Source organism: Vicugna pacos, chromosome 12, assembly GCF_048564905.1.
Source record: "Vicugna pacos chromosome 12, VicPac4, whole genome shotgun sequence".
Taxonomy (NCBI): Eukaryota; Metazoa; Chordata; class Mammalia; order Artiodactyla; family Camelidae; genus Vicugna; species Vicugna pacos.
Window position 1 is genome coordinate 65,028,142 of NC_132998.1, and position 15,583 is coordinate 65,043,724.

The window sequence follows — 15,583 nt, forward strand, 5'->3', positions numbered from 1 at the left end:
AATACTTTCTAGGTCCATCCACACTGTTACAAGTGGAAAAATTTCATTTTTTTGTGTGGCTGAGTAGTAGTGCACTGTGTGCATGTATCACATACATATATATACACACACACATATATGTACACATGACTCGTTTATCCAGCCTTCTGCTGTTGGACACTTAGACTGCTTCCACATCTCGGCTACTGTGAATGGTGCTGCTGAGAACACTGGGGTGCGTGCATTTTTTTCTAATTAGTGTTTTCCTTTTCTTTCAATAAATAGCCCCAAGTGGAATTGCTGGATTGTATGGTAATTACATTTAAAATTTTCTTAGGAATCCCCACAATGTTTCTTATAGCATTAGAACCAGCTGACAGTCCCACCAACAGTGCGTGAAGGTGCCCCTTCCTCCACCCCCTTGCCAGCACTCGTCTGTGGTCTTTTGGATGATAACTGCTCTGACAGGTGTGAGGTGGCGTCTCGTCGTGGTTTTGATTTGCACTTCCCTGTTGTAGAGCATCTTTTCGGGTGCCTGTTTGCCATCTGTACATCTTTGGAAACCGTCTGTGTCCTCTGCCCATGGTTTAATTGGGTTGTGTATTCTTTTCACATTGAGTGGCAAGGGTTCTTTGTATATTTGGGATGTTAACCCCTTGTCGGATATTGCACCTGCAAAAATAGTCTCCCATTTGTTTCACTGATGGTTTCCTTTGCTGTGCAAAAGCTTTTTAGTTTGATATAGTCTCATTTCTTTATTTTTGCTTTTGTTTCCCTTGCCTGAGGAGACATATCCAAAAAAAAAAGTTGCTAAGACTGATTCAAAGAGCAAACTGCCTATGTTTTCTTCTAAATGTGCTATGGTTTCAGGTCTTACAATTAGGTCTCTAACCCACTTTGAGTTTATTTTTGTCTGTGGTGTTAGAGAATGTTCTAATTTCATTCTTTTACATGTAGCTTCCCAGTTTTCCCAAAACCGTTTATTGAAGAGACTGTCTCTTCCACACTGTATATTCTTGTGTCTTTTGATGTAGACTAACTGCCCACATCAATGTGGGTCATTTCTGGGCTCTCTGTTCTGTTCTGTTGAGCTATGTGTCTGTTTCTGTGCAGTTGCCATACTGTTTTGATGGCTGCAGCTTTGAAGTATAGTTTTAAATCAAGGCAAATGATGCTTCCTCTTATGTTCTTCTTCCTTAAGATTGTTTTGGCTGTTTGGGGTCCTTTGTATTTCCACACAGATTTTAGAATTGTTTGTTCCAGTTCTGTGAAAAGTGCCAGTGGTATATTGGTAAGGATTGCACTGAATATGTAAAAGCCTTGGGTGGCATGTTCATTTAAACAATATTAATTCTTCCACACCATGAACACGGTGTATCTTTTCATCTGTTGGTGTTGCCTTCAGTTCCTTTCCTCAGTGTGTTACAGTTTGCCGAGCACAGGTCTTCTACCTCCTTGGTTAGACTTATTCCCAAGTATGGAGTATTTTAGATGGGATTGTGATGGGATGAGTTTCTTAATTTCTCTTTATGAAAGTGAAGTATTGGTGTGTAGAGATGCGACAGATCTCTGCATATTCATTTTGTATCCCACGACTTTACCAAATTCATTGATGAGTTCTAAGTGTTTTGGTGGCATCTTTAGAATTTTCTTTGTATAGTATCATGTCGTATGTAAACAGTGACAGTTTTCTTTCTTCTGTATTTGTGTCTCTTATATTTCTTTTTCTTCTCTGATTGCTGTGGCTAAGACTTCCAATACTATGTTGAATGAACAGCTGTGAGAGTGAGCTGCCTTGTCTTGTTCCCGGTCTTAGAAGAATGCTGTTAGCTTTTCACCATTGAGTGTGATGCTGGCTGTGGGGTTGTCATATGTGGCCTTCATTATGTTGAGGTACGTTCCCTCTATACCCACTTTGTTGAGAGTTTTATCATAAATGAATGCTGGATTTTGTCAAAAAGTTTTTTCTGCACCTATTGAGATGATCGTATGATTTTTATTCTTTAGTTTGTTGCTTTGGTATATCGCTGCCTGGAGCTTCAGCAAGATGCCCTACTCAGCTGAAATGTCCACATCCCTGCCCAGGCTGGTCAGCCATGAGGTCACTCCCATCCAAGGCAGCTGGGGAGGTGGGTCAGGAGAGCTGAGAAGATAGAGGAACCTTGAAGTTTCCGGAATGATAGGTACTACTGTCGTGTCAAGACCCCACACATGGAAAGATGGAGGGAGGAGAGACATGTTTGGGCCCCTCCCTCACCACGTCCCCAGTTTAAACTCCTCAGTGCCTTCCTCTGCAGTCTGAGCTCAGATGCCCAAATGTCCTGTCATTGGTCTGGGCTCCACTGTCCTTTGACCCTTGGGTTCTAGCTCTGCCCTCTCTTTCCAAGGAAGGCCCTCCTGATTTCCTGCCTGTAGAGGACTGTATGTCCCACATGCTGTGTGCAATCCCCATGGGGCTGTGTGTCCAGCCCCCACTGACCTCTGCTTCCATGGTGACATCACCTGATGAACTGTGTGCTCAGCGCTGAGGACAGATGATGATAATATTGCCTCTTGTCCTTTAAATGGGGATTTTTGAAGGAGAAGTTATTTTATCACAGAGGAGCACCTCTATACTGGATGTCCGGTCATTAATGGCTCAGAGGCTGGGGGACCATGGGGCTCAGAGCTCAGTGTCAACCAGGAGAGGAAGGGAAGCCTGTGTGTGTCATAAAGGAGAGGAGCTGCCCTTCTGGAATCCTCACTGAGGAACAGAAGTCACAACAGCAAAACCTCTGCAGACAGAAGTGAGCCAGGCAGCAGCTCGGAGGCGTCCCCCACCCCCATCCAGGATGCTCACACATGCCTGGCCCTTCCAATGGACACTAAAGCCAGTCATATTCGTCACCTAGAGGGGAAATGAGCCTCAGAGGGACAGACTCCTTGGAGAGCTGATGTCAAGTAGAACACAACCGCTATACAGTCAGGTAACAGGGTCTGAGACGTGCCATGGGGAGCGCTATCAACCATGCCCTCTGTGCAATCATAGCGCAATAAACCGGCGACTGTTGCTGTAATTAAAGTGCTTTTAATAATAACGGACCTTCATGTTTGTGGAACACTGAAGCATGCTTGAGTACTGTCATAAAATGGAGGAAAATAAAGGAACACTTGATTCTTCATTAAATCCTAAAATGTTCTCACTCTGAGGCAAGTAAAATCAACCATCCATCCAACAAACATTTCCTACGTACAGATGTGGACGGTGGGCAACTGGGTGACTTCAACACAACTGCACAAGCATATTCAAAGGCACAGATATTGAAACAGAGCCTTCCGTGTAAAATTCTTAATAATGTTGTCTGAAATTTTGCTTAATAAATATTATTGCGCAAATGGAGAATTAAATGGATGAAGAATGAACGGCTAGTGAAGCAGATTATGAGTATTGTATTCCAATTTGACATGGAAGAGAAAGAGATGTGCATCCTTGGATGACAAATGGCCTCAAAGAGCTGGAGCAGCAACCACTTTGGAAAAACTGACACTAAACAGGAATGGGAGCAAAGTTCTAGCTTGAGCCTAGGAACAATTAAAACTTGCCCCTCATACATATGACAAGACCTTATTTCTTCTCAGCAGCTCTGGTGTCAGTGGCCCGGGAGGATTCATTGCCTGCAAGTTCAACACCAGCCAGCAGGCTTACCACACACACTACATGAGCCCAGAGGGACATGTCCACACCGGTTTGCACTAGTTGGGGTCGCAGATGCAGGGAGACTTCCTTATCTGCAAGTTGAATCCGGCTACCGGAAAATCCAGCTCCAAAAGGTGTCTTTCCATTGTCTTTCAAATTAGGGGCAGCCTCGTTCCACAACATTTGGACCAGCACTGAGCGAGGTCATCTTCCAAAGTCACAGCCAAACTCTTCTCTGGGGCCACGTTGTGCTCTCAGATACGTTCACATGTGATATGATGTGAGAGCAAGAGAAACATCTGCCTGAAATTTCAAGTTGGAAATCACATTCTTTGCCTTTTCTTCTTTTTCAATTTTCAGCCAAAAGGGTAATGCAACCCTGCTTACAATTTCTACTTATTCTTGCTTGTGGACGGAAACTCCTTTCCCCGTGGTCCACCCTCACATGACCTCACACTGTGAAGGTTCGGCTTCGGCAAGGGGACAGCCACTGTTCGGCGGGCAAGGAGCCCACCCTTGGAGTTGGTTTTCCCAGCTATCTGATGAGGCTGCACTGGGGTGTCTGCTGAGCAGGAATGACATTGGGCCATAGAAAAGGCAGCTGACTTGGCTAAAGCCACAGGGCTATGAAGTTGAATGGTCCAAAATGACAATATTTGACTGTTTTTGGACATACACAAATAACAATTTTATAGAGTTCAAACCAGTAAGAAAATAATGCAGCCAAGATGCAGGCTTAGATTTTCTAAACTTAAAGTTTAGTTCTTTTTGAGTAAATAATCAATCTTTTGGGGGGGAAACGGATATTTTACCCTCTTACATTAACTCCTTAACCTCCTTCCAGCTTGTGTAGCTGGAGCCTCACGAACCCCTTGAGGGTGGCCAGGTGTGAGGTTAACCTGATCTGAATGAGGACCCAGGCTCTGAGGAGGCCCTGACGAGACAGAGGTCAGCAGCTCCCCTGGACAAAGGGAATTGCTGTCCCAGAGAAGCTAGGACTCAGGTTTTGGATCGCATGTCTCTTCAAACGTTTGCAACGGCCCAGGGTTACATTTCATTCCTCCATGTTGCACTGTGAAGCTGAGGTCCAAAATCACACATGGAGCCAACTACCGTGGGATTTTTGCCCAAGTCTGACTCACCCTAAAAGTCCACATTCTGTCTTCCTAACCCACACCTTCCACTCAGCCTCCCAACCTCCAGGACAGGCTGTCTGATTAACGCAAGACACATCACCAAGAAGGAGGTGAGCGCTCCCCCCAAGTGTTGGGAGGAAGTTCCTGAAAACCCTAGATGTGGAGGGAATCCGCCCTCCAGGCGTGCAACGCAGCGCCCAGGTCTCAGCCAACTCCAACTGCAAATCTGTTACATGCACTCTTTTCCCCCAAATGCAGTACTGCTTTCAGAAGACTTAATGACACGTGTTTTCAGTAATCATTACTAACCTTATTACATCTCAGCAATGCTCCAAACCAGAGCAAGAATTCAATTGCAGCGTGTCCTGAAATGATCTTGCAAAAGAGAGAGGTGAAATTCCCAAGTCTGACAAGCAATTCTGAGTGCAATATCTGTGAAGACCACGGTAATTGTTTGCTTGTGCCACCTTGGGAGGCGGCATCTGCAGCCCTGGGCAGAGCTTACACAGCGGAGTGCTTGTGATGAGGCACCCCACTGGTTACTCATAAAAGATTTACAAATATGCCAACAACGAACCTTGGATATGAACTGGGGAGGAATCTGACAGCCTTCCTGTCTCAAGAACCCGTATCTGTGGGGATGAGATGTTAGGAGTCTTGCATTGGGATTGCATGGAGCAAGGCTCCAATGACATTCCTGCCACTGCTTGTCCCCAGCCATCACCTTCTGCCTCTTGGTGTGTGAATCCCTTGCCTTCAGGACAAACAGGTTGACTGAGCCTAGCACCTGGTATGTGGTGAGTATGCAATGTAATTATCATCACCATCCTCATCACAACCATCATTATCACCACCACCACCATCACCACCACCACCATCACCACCACCATCCTCATCACCAGCACCATCCTCATCATCACCACCATCCTCATCACCACCACCATCACCACCATCACCACCACCATCATCATCATCTTGTGGCTTCTGCTGTTCTTATTAGAATTAATTTTTGTTTAAAGAATGGATGACCATCCCACTGATATCTCAGACATAACACAGACTTCCCGTTGAAAGTGCTTTGGTATTTGGTACTTCAAGGGCGCATCTCAGCACACCCACCAGGGAAAGCAGGGCACACACCTGGTTTTCTCTTGACCCAATTGCTGATGAGGAGCAGATTCAGCAAAGAGACCCTCTCGACCACCAGTGGGCTGCCCTGCCCACCTCCACCTCCTCACTAAGGGACACTGCAGAGTCCTGGACAGAACTGTGCCCCTGTTCTCTACAGCTCCTCAAAATTGGGCCCCATCCTTGGCCTGGACCGAATACATTCATCAAATGATGCAGACGCCTTCTCTCTCTCATCCTTCACTGAGAGCAGACTGACAGGAGGGAGTGTTAACCAGGGATGATGGCGAGGGATGGAGAAGAGGCAAGGGGAAGGAGAAAAGGGAAGGAGCCCGAGGGAGTGGTGACCGTGTCCCTCCCTGGAAGTAAGGGGCTCCAGTGGGAAGAAAGGCCACTCGGAGCTTCGGAAACAGTGGAGAATTCCCTGAGCCCCAGAGCGGAGTCCGGTTGTGGGGAACCTTCATGAGTCGCCAGGCTTCCGCAGCATCCCTCAGGAGCCTGCTTCCCAACCCCCTCCCCCAGGGTGAGCCCCTGTCCGGTGGGTGGGGCGGGGGCATCTGGGCGTCACAGCCATGCTCCGAGGGGCCGGGCCAGGGGTGAAGCCGTGCCCTGGGGGCCTGCTCTCTGCCCTCCAGAGCCCCCGTGAGAAGGCTTCGTCTGCCTCCCTGCGTGAGCTCTGCTCTCCAGGGCAGGCTCTCCTCACGCTGGAAAGGCTCTAGAACAAGCACCTCTTGGTTATTCCTCAACTGGCTTAGGATTTATCAAGAGAAAGAAGCCAGCTAGGCACCTCCTTAAACCCCGACGTGCAGCACATTTTGCAGGAAACCTTGGTCATGACAATTGATAACTAGACTGGAAACCAAAGGAGCAATGGGGCGGCCTTGGCTTCAGTGTGGCCGGGATGGAGGGACAGGACTTGAGCCAGGCTGGTCTCTCTCCACCACACTGGCCGCAGCGAGCCCAGGGCTCCCGGCGTTTTTGGCTGACGCTCACCTGCGCAGACACGGCGCCTCCAGCCTGTGCCGCAGAGACTGCGGTGTCAGAGGCCGGGTGAGCAAAGGGGGGCAGTGAGGTCCCGGCAGACACGTCTCAGATGGACTGAGCTTCTACGACCTGGAGACACCACAGTGGCCACGAGATGTTTGGGTTGCAGGTCACTAATGGGTGAGTCTGGAGCCTCTAGGCTGTAAGGACTGGCACGAAAGGACATGAGATAGGGGCCCAAATCCACCCCTCTTCATCTTAGCTTGAAAAACATGGAGCCCAGGAGGGCAGGGGCCGGAATGGTTTCTTACATGTCCCCAGACTCCTGGACGTGGCTCCCACAGCACAGTCTCAGGGAGGATCTGAATGTGTAATCCTACAGGCCTGGTGAGGGCTTTAATGGGTGAGATCACGAGGAATTGCAGGAGGGCGATTACGTGAGGGATGCAGTTCACTGCTGGTCCAAACCCCGCAACGGGGAGCCCTAGACTTGCAGAGCAGATGGTTTGGAACCAGAGAAGAACCTTCACCTGGGTATCCGGGAGAGCAGCAGCAGGTTTTAGCTCTGGGTGGCGGAGAGGAAGCCGGGGGTCAGGTTCTGAAGGAAGACAGGGGCCCCTGTGTGGGAAGCTTGATAGTCCAAAGAAGATACTCCACATTTATTTCTCTTAAAGACAGGACAGTAAAGGGCAAGTATTTTGTTGTAAGTGGGACTGAAATGCTCTTTCTCTGATGCAAGAAATCAACAGAAAAAGAGAAGGGGAAAACTTGAAATGTGGACCCCACGACAGCCCCCCAGAGGACAGCAGCGAGGGCTCGGGAGAGCCGGCTTCAGGTGTGGGGCCAGCTATGACAAGCCGTGTGTTACCTCCCGACAGGTTAGAGGGGCTCACAGTGACACAGCTGCTCCGTGTGTGGGCAGCAGGTGTGGCGTGATCCAAGTGCACAGGCCTGGGGAGCATGGGGGCAGGGATGAGCCCTGTGGTCCCCTATCAGTCAAGGCCAGTTGCAGGGTAAACATGGGTCTGAACTGGGAATGGACGTCTGCTCCTGGGCTCCCAGCCCACCCAGGGGAAAGAGCACTGGCCGGGCGGCCCCGACCCCAGGCTCCTGAGTGCGCTTCTGCTGAGGGAGAAGTGAGTGGCAGAATCTAGAGGAGGCAGAGAGGACAAATCTGAGACCCCAAACCAAGACCAACTGAAAAGCACGAAAGCCTCTTGACCCCTCACTCTCGCTCCTGCAAGGGGAAGACAAAGGAAGCCTCAGTTCCAGGTTAAAAATGCTACCACTCAGGCCACCTGGACACGGGAGAGGGAGCACTGGAGACAGATTTCACTGGCTGGAAAAACATGTGACAGCAGGAGACGGTTCTGCTGCCACCGAAGAGGCCTCATTTACTCAAGGTCTCAGTCACCCGAAGGCCAAGAACAGAGTCAGGAAGAGCTGAGGTGTCCTCTGACCCCGCAGCCTCCTGGGGGCCCTGGCGTCCACAGCATCAGAGGCAGGTTCTGCTCAGGAATCTGATGAGAGGGCTCTCTGGCCGAGACCAGCATGGGATGGACGTTCGATGTCAGAGGCTCAGGCCATTCCAGAGCAAGGGGCAGCTGCCCAGGCCACGTGGGACAGAGCAGCCAATGCCTTTTCAGGAGGAAGGGTGGGGGCAAGGGGTGCTGGGATGTGAGCTCAGTGGAGAAACAGCAACTCTGCATTTTAGCTGAGTGGGATGGATAAGGGGGCCACAATGCAGGATTTTACCCTAGTGGTAAAATCTGGCCTCTCCCCAGGCAGGGTAATGACCGTGAGCAGTGTGCATGAAAACCGTTGCCTGCAGTCTCAGTGCACAAAGGATGCTGCAGCCATCGAGCCCTCAGCCACTGCAGCTGCCCTGGCTGTGCACCCCGAGGGGATTCAGGATGCAGAAGAGCAGGACACTGGCCCTAGAGAGTTAAGATGCACATCAAAGGGATGATTTCATTAAGCCCAGGCTCTAGCACCTTCCCGTACATAGAAAAGTGCTAAGTTCATTAACTTGAGATGTCTGTTTTTCTTTTTAATTAATAGTAATCTTTTAAGTTGTGGTATATGTATTTACAATGGAATACTACTCACCCATAAAAAAGAATAAAATAATGCTATTTGCAGCAACATGGATGCACCTAGAGACTGCCATTGGAAATAAAGTGAGCCAGAAAGAGAAAGAAAAATACAATGTGATATCTCTTACATATGGAATCTAAAAAAAAAAGAAAGGGAAAAAGAGGACACTAATGAACTCATCTACAAAACAGAAACAGACTCTTAGACTTAGAAAACAAACTCATGGCTACCAAAGGAGAAAGGGGGGAGGGATAAGTTGGGAGTTTGGGATTAGCCGCTACACACTACTGTACATAAAATGGATAAACAACAAGGACCTACCATACAGCACAGGGAACTATATTCAATATTTTGAAATAACCTATAATGGAAAAGAATTTGAAAAAAGATATATATGTGTGTGTATAACTGAATTGCTTTGCTGAACACCTGAAACTAGCACAACATTGTAAATCAACTGCACTTCAATTAAAAAAAAAGCAGCAGCTATAATGGAAATTGTCAGAAAGATTGGATGTACTTATGTGAGAAAGAAAGAAAAGAAAAATGAACTTAGATCCTTACCTCACACCACACATGAAAATGAACTCAAAATGGGTCAGAGACCTAAATATAAAAGCTAAAACTATATAAATTTCAGAATAAAACACAGGAGATCTTGAGTTGTGCAAAATTTTGTTAGATGTGATACCAAAAGCATAGTCCTTTAAAAACAGTGATGCAAGAAATCAACAGAAAAAGAAAATTTTATCAAAATTAAAAACTGCTCTTAAGAAGGCACCTCTAAGACAAAAAGCCGAGCTGCAGACCAGGAGAAAGTACCTGCAGATCACGCGTCTGATGGAGTCTCTGTGTCCACGACGGAGCGACAGGTCCTATGGCTGAGTGACAGAGGAGCGAACAGCCCCGGGGGAAACGGGCCGCACACGGGAACAGAACACTCTCCAGAGCAGAGAAGCGCGTGGTTGACAGGCACACGGGAAGATGCCTGGCACTCAGGCGCGAGGGAAACGCAAACTAGCGTCACGATGAGATCCTCGCACCCAGCAGGGACTATCGACAGAAACATGGATAAAGCCAAGCATTGGTGAAGACGGAGCAACGACAACCCAAATTCATTCTGGGCGCAGGACAAAACGGTGCCGTCACTTTAGGAATGAGCTTGACAGGTTTTCTAAAACTTACATGTACACTCTTCACGTGGCCGGACGGCCCCACCCCTTGGTAGGTACCCAAGGGAAAGGAAGCTATGTGCTCATACAGAAGCGTGTGTGCAGCATCCATCCCGGCATTATCCAAAACAGCCAAACGGGGGGACCACCCGGGTGCCCACCCACTGGCGAGTGGGCGAACAGCAGTGCTGTGCCCCTGCAATGGAACACGACGGTGCCGCAGGAAGGGCACAGCCCCCTGGTGCCTGCAAAGACACGGGTGACTCTCAGGTGTGTTACTGTGAGTGAAGGATGCGAGCTGCGTGATTGCCCCATCTGGCATTCCGGGAAAGGCAAAACTAGAGAGACAAAAACAGGCGAGTGGCTGCCACAGCCTGGGGTTTGGATGAGGGCTGGCCGCCAAGGGCTGGGGGGCACCTTTTGGGAGATGGAGCCGTTCTGGGTCTCCATCGTGCTAGTGGTCACATCGCTGTGTTCTTGTTTCAGGATCTATAGGTCCGTACACCACAAAAGGGTGTCTTTGCTGGCAAAACAGCTAATATAAGTAAACACCCACCTCACCCCGCTGGCTGCTGGGCCTTGACTGCCCCCTCACTGGCCCCAGGCTCCCCCACGGGCAGCAGCCCAGCTTGGGGGAAGGCAGAGCAGCCATGGTTCTTCTGGGTGGCAGTGATGGGGGGGAGGCAGAGCAAAGGATCCTCAGCGCCGAAAACCCCTCCCACTCCGGTCTCCACCCTCAACGAGCCTTTCCGTCCTCGGCGTCCATGGGCCTCCACGTGCGTCCCCCCTGCAGGACGTGGACGTGGACGAGCCCTTTCCTGCGGGGCCCCAGCTCAGCGCACGTGCCGGGGCCCTGGCACGTGGGAGGCGCTGCCCTCTGGGTGCCGGTGGGGCTGTGCTGCTCTCCCGGGGCTGTGGCAACGAAGCACCGCAACCGGGAGCCCTAAACAGCAGGAACTTACTCTCACCGCTCGCTCCGGAGGCCTGAGACCGAGGCGTCGGCAGGGCCGCCGCCTCCTGCGGGCTGTGGCCACAGCCCCCGCGCTCCGGGCGTGTGCCGGCCGTCCCGGGCCTTCCCTGGGCTGCAGAAGCGTCACTCGGATGGCTGCTCCGTGGACTCGGTCCCGGGCCTCCTCCCTGTGCGTGTGCCTCTGTGCCCGGGGTCCCCTTTTCCACAAGGACAGCGGCAGCGGGGAGGGCACAGCCCAGCGCAGAGTGTGTGCTGAGCACGCCCGGGGTCCTGGGCTCCACCCGCAGCGCCCCCGCTGAGCGGTAGTAAGAGAACCGTTTACTGCGTCTGGGAGACTGTTTCGTGGTAAACAATTTTACAGTTACTGGGGAAAAGGAGGTGGGAAGGGATAAACTTGGGAGTTTGAGATTTGCAAATGTTAACCACTATATATAAAATAGATTAAAAAAAACAAATTTCTTCTGCATAGCACAGGGAACTATGTTCAATATCTTTTAATAACGTTTAATGAAAAAGAATATGAAAACGAATATATGTGTGTATGTGCATGACTGGACATTACACAAAAAATAAATGAATAAATAAATAAATAAGTAAAGGAATAAAATAGACCTAATCGCCTCCCTCCTCACCCTCAAAATAAGGACACCGGTCTTACTGGAATGGGGCGCACGCCTACAACCTCACCTTAACCAGCCACACCTGCAAGGGCCCTGTTTCCAAGGAAGGTCACATCCGGAGGTTCTGGGGGTCAGGACTCACATCTGAAGTTTGCAGGGAGCATAATTCAGCCGCAGCGAGGCCCGAGCCCAGGACGCAGGGGAGCCCCCAGCGGTGAGAGGACTCCCTGGGTGAGAGTGAAGGCGCTCTGCAGAGGGGACCAGCGGTGCTTCGCCTCCCGGGAGACCCGGCCATCGGGGCTGAAACCACGGCCCTGGTGCTGTCCCGACTGCGCCTGCCCCAGCCCAGCGCCAGGAGGACAGAGGAGACGGACGAAGCTGCAGGGAGGCCTTCCTGGGCAGGGAGGCATGCCCAGACCTTCACACGCACTCGCCACAAGCCTCGTCTGCTGGTCTGTTTACAAACCCCGATGGCGCAGCCTCACTGTCCGCCTGCCTCCAATTAACACCGACGTAACGCCTCGCCGGGCTGAGCGTGTGCAAATCCGGCCCCCGCGGTCCGGTCCCTGTGCAGCCAGGCAGGCCCGCGGCTCCGGGAGCGCTGGTTCCCGCACACCCCAGCCGGGCTGCCTCTGGTGCTGCTAGGTTCAACCCAGCCCCGGGAAAGCTGCTGATTGAATGTTTTCAAATTTTGTGCTGGAGCCCGGAGGCAGTGTTCTCTCAGAGGGCACGGATTTTACAAATTGGAAAAAAATAAAAGTACAATAAATCAAAGCTCTTTTCTTTCTCTCCCTGTGCTCGTTAACTTTAGGACCAGACCAGGGTGACTGGACGGGGCTGGAGGAAGTCTGTGAACTTTCTGGAAAACCCCAGAGCTGTGGTCCCTCTGAGTCCCAGGGCTCTGCCCACTTCTCAAGCAAGAGTCAGGACTCGGCGGCGTCGGCCCGTCAGGACCCCGCACTCCTCGCCTGGCCACCCCAAGTCCGATCGGCCGGAGGCCCCGGCTGCCCTGCTGTAAGTGTCTGTATTTCCCACCCAGTGGTGGAAGGGAGGAAGTTACCATGAGGTACCGAAATGTGGACGCCTGGCTCCTGCTGAGTATGGTCAGGCCTTGGTCCCCTCAGCGCGCGCGCACACACACACGCCTGATCACTTCTCAGGCAGCTGAGGGATCCTTGGGTGGGGGGCTCTGTGACACGGTGTGCTCCGCCTTGAGGGTCTCCAAGCTCAGTCCAGACCCTCAGCCTGGCGTGGAGCCTGGAGGAGTGTGTTGGGCAGATGGATGGGTCTGAGGTGGGAGGTCCGGGCAGCGAGCAGATAAGCACAGTTGCCGTCTCGGTGGGGGGCAAACTCACGATTTTCTATCGTAACTGCTCCCGTGGTCACTGAGGCTCCACCATCAATGCATTGCCCTGGAGAAGCCTCAACTAAAACGCAAGCAGCGAGGGTACAGCCCAGCGGGACAGCACATGGGATGGGTGAGCGAGGTCCCTCCACTGGGACGAAGAAGGAGGAAAGAAGCATCAGAGTGTGGAGGCTCCGCCCCAACCTGGGCCTGCTCCAGACGTTCTCCGGGTGGGGGTGGAGCAGAGGGAGCAGGGAGGGAAGAGTCACGCAGAGGCTGCCAGGGAGAGGGACCCCAAGCCTCAAGCCAGTGGCCTCGAAACCTCTAGCTCTCTGTCCGAGGAGAAGCATTTCTGCCTGCCTGGCACCTGAGACGCCTGCTCTGGGCACCGCACACATCACGCACCTGAAACAAGGCGGTGCGGCCCTCCGCCCGGCCTCCCGGAACCAGCCGTCATCCTGTTTACGGACACAGTGGACGTGCAGACTGCTTTCCCGAGACCCAGGTCTTGAGCGGGTGGGGACAGGAGTCGTGTTAACTGCAGACAGTCATGTCACAAGCTGGGGGCGACCCCACCCATGGAGGCAAAGGGCGATGCTGATTAGGGCTTCTGCCCTTAAGGGGCAAGAAAGATGGGTTCCGGCCTTGATTCCTGTGTCCCGGTGGTTTCTTATTTATATGGTGCCCGCGCGGTATTTATGTGTGTGGCGGTGCCCTCCTTTCGGCTCCATGCAGTGCGATTGGAGTCTGCCGCGAGCCGGGGAGGTTACACTGCATGAATATTTTATTGGGACACATGCGTAGGTAAGGAAATGAGGTTCACGCAGAGTCTGACAGAGCGGACCAGATCCCGCGTGATGGGGACACGCGGCCCAATGATCTTCTCTTTGACAAATAAAAGAGACCTCGAGAGCCCGGTGCTTTATTAGGACACAGGGAAGGGAATTAGCTCCTTTCCATCTGTCATGGGCCGGTGATGAAGGGCCTCCCCCAGTCTCCTCTGTGCAGCCTGCCACGAGTCTGCTGTTAACCACGTTCCCTCCCAAGCAGGCGGCCAGAACGAGCGAGAGCAGAAGTGGCACAGACAGGGGACGGGCGGGACACTCACCTGCGCGCCGTGCAGCACCCCGCTGCGGCCCCTGGGCCGTGTCTTCGGTTTGGGCTCTTTTTTGACATTGGCTGAGGGACACTACAGACAAGGTGCCAAATTTAGCAGATTTCGAGCTGGTGGGGACAGAGGAGGTGGGTCTGTTCCTCCCAAGGCGCAGGAAGACTCCTGCTCCCTGTGACTTTGAAAGGATGGTAAGCACAGATGCGCGCAGCAGCCAGAGGTGGAAGCCGCCCCACGTCCGCCCCCAGGGGAGCAGGTGCACGGGCTGGGCAAGCCGGACGCTGGAGCCTTACTCAGCCACCTCGGGGGAGGAAGTCCCGACCCAGAGTCAGGATGAGCCTTGGGAAGATTCGGCTCAGCAAAATGAGCCCGTCACAGAAGCATCCTGGGGCAAGGCTTTTACTGTTTGCAAGCTCACCGGGAAGTTGCTGGACCTGGCTGGGCCTCCATGTGGACTCAGGACTGACCTCCCAGGGCAGGGAGGCTGTGCTAAGAGGGTGCAAAGCCTCAAAGGGCCTCCTGCCACCCAGCCCCCGATGCCCAGTGCCTCCATCCCCTGGCAGCTTGGGTCGCATTCAGGCTCCCGTCCACTGGGGAGGGCACATTCCAGAGGGGCGGGCCCTGGAGTGCGTGCTGCCCCTCCCCAGGGCCTGGGCGGCGTGGGTGAGCCTCCTCTGGCAGCTGGAACCAGCTGGGGCCACATGGGACATGCATAAGGCAGCGCGGGAGAGAAAGGGTACAAGTCCAGCTCTGCCTGAGGCTTCAGCCAAGCAGGCGAGCCCACGTTTGCAAAGGGCCTTTCCCAGAGGTGGGTGGCAGTGGGGAGTCCCAGAAGCACAGAGCAGCCCCTGTCACCAGGGAGCTCAGAGCCTGGCCGGGCCGGTGGGGGGGCCACAGCGGGCCTGCACATCCGTGATGCTGGCCGGCCCGGGCCCCTGCGCTCTGGGCCCAACGGGAGGCGGGCTTGGGCCGGGCTGCTCCAGGGAGGCTGGACTTGCAGGGTCCAGAGAGCCTGGGTGGCAGAGAAGCCAGGCAAGGACTCCCCCGGCTGCAGGAGGCAGCTCGAAAGGTAGACGGGCTCCCTCCGAGGATCTAGGAAAGTGGGCCAGCGCTGGGCAGGGAGACCGCAGAGCCCTGGTGGGAACATGCCTGGGAGGAGGCCCTGGGGACGGTGACAGGGCAAGGGTCTGTCAGGACAGGCGCTCAGCGTCAGAGGCTCGCCTGTGAGGAAACCACCTGGATGTGCCTCCCAGCGGGGGCTGTCCTCTGTCTCCCCTCTGAGACTTGCAGTGAGCCCCCCATGCACATGTGCACACACAGGTACGGGACAAACACAGGCACATGCACGTGTGCACACACACGGAA

At 52.6% G+C, this 15,583-nt stretch overlaps 2 long non-coding RNA genes across 2 annotated transcripts; one reads left to right on the forward strand and one right to left on the reverse strand.

Moving 5' to 3' along the window:
* Positions 1-280: 280 nt before the first annotated feature.
* Positions 281-2,653, reverse strand: LOC140700319 (uncharacterized). Its single transcript, XR_012078736.1, has 2 exons — positions 2,459-2,653; positions 281-2,122 (listed from the first exon to the last, which is right to left on the reverse strand). It is a non-coding gene; the product is annotated as an uncharacterized lncRNA (long non-coding RNA).
* Positions 2,654-2,742: 89 nt separating this feature from the next.
* On the forward strand, positions 2,743-12,540 carry LOC140700318 (uncharacterized). The gene is made up of 2 exons (XR_012078735.1): positions 2,743-7,083; positions 11,787-12,540. It is a non-coding gene; the product is annotated as an uncharacterized lncRNA (long non-coding RNA).
* Positions 12,541-15,583: the final 3,043 nt, after the last annotated feature.